General features: G+C 36.8%; 1 pseudogene; it reads left to right on the top strand.

The window, feature by feature from the left end:
- The first annotated feature begins 360 nt into the window (after positions 1 to 360).
- LOC101638930 lies at positions 361 to 698 on the top strand (annotated as a pseudogene).
- The last annotated feature ends 549 nt before the right edge of the window (positions 699 to 1,247 follow it).

Raw genomic sequence — 1,247 nt, 5'->3', positions numbered from 1 at the left:
TACGATGCTAAACAGGCTTCAATGGAGATTGCAAAGACAAACTAGATAGGAAGACCTAGTAAAATACTTCCAAAAACCAACCACTGAAAGCCCTGTGAATGTCCAGGGCAATATGGCTGACTGAATACACACAGAGGTAAATCTCTCTCCAACAACCAGGAGAAAATCGGCACAAACAAACACAAAAAGAACAAGTGGTCTACAATCTAGAAAAAAAAAAATCTTGAAAGTTAAGTACATTAAAACCAACATACCAGTACTTACAGGCACCACTACCACTGTTGCTGTGGTTGGTATTCTGAACTCCTTGGAATCAAGAGCTGTCTCTGTCCCTTCCTCGCCACTGCCAAGAAGTGAATATTCAAGAAGGACCACTCATTAGAAAACAGATGGGTGGCATCCATGAAAATCTGAACAATATATCCCGAACAAGTTCCGGTGATTGTGGAGAAAGTCTCCAGCTCTCTGATAATTGACATTGACAAAGAAGTGTCTGTTTCCACCTGACATGACCATGGTTCAGTTCATGCGGATCATCAAGAGCAAGAACCAACTTTCTTCTGAAAAGGCGATCTTCCTCTTTGTGAACAAGAGAGTTGACAGTCCAGCCTAACTATGGAGCAGCTTTAGAGTAGGAAAAAGATTAAAATGGATTTTTGGATGTGGCCTACAGTGGAGAGAACTTGTTTGGCTTCTGAGAGCCAGGGAAAAACAAAACAAAACAAAGAAATAAAGTCACCTACACAGGAAAACCAATTAGTATAAGTTCAGATTCTTTAAGCAAAAATTATAGGCAAGAAGACAATAGAATGACATGTATATAATACTCAAAGAAAAAAATTACCAACTTAGAATCTTATAGCTAGCAGGTTATTCTCCAATCCTGAGGGAGAAAAGAGAGTATTTCCAAACACGGAGAAATTAAAGAATTTGTGAAAATAAGGCTATCATTTCATTCTAAGAAGAGTACTCTGGAAAGAAAGCAAGACAGCACAGAAAACTGAAACCAACATATATGACAACACCATTCATAAATCAACACAGTTAAAATGGTATCCAAAACAACACAGAAATATAGGAAAAACAAAGAAACCAATAATACTACAACCCTTTTCCCCCACTCAAAAAAATACATAACAAAATGACAACAACAAATCCACATATAATGGCACTGAATATTAATGGATTTAATGCACTGGACAAAAAATAGAGAGTAATTGGATGAAAATTAAAACAAATCCCATTAA

Source organism: Echinops telfairi, unplaced genomic scaffold (genome assembly GCF_000313985.2).
Source record: "Echinops telfairi isolate 266 unplaced genomic scaffold, ASM31398v2 ScPeMD7_3509;HRSCAF=4178, whole genome shotgun sequence".
NCBI lineage: Eukaryota > Metazoa > Chordata > Mammalia > Afrosoricida > Tenrecidae > Echinops > Echinops telfairi.
Note: the sequence above shows the minus strand (reverse complement) of the source record. Positions and strands in the feature narration are given on the sequence as shown.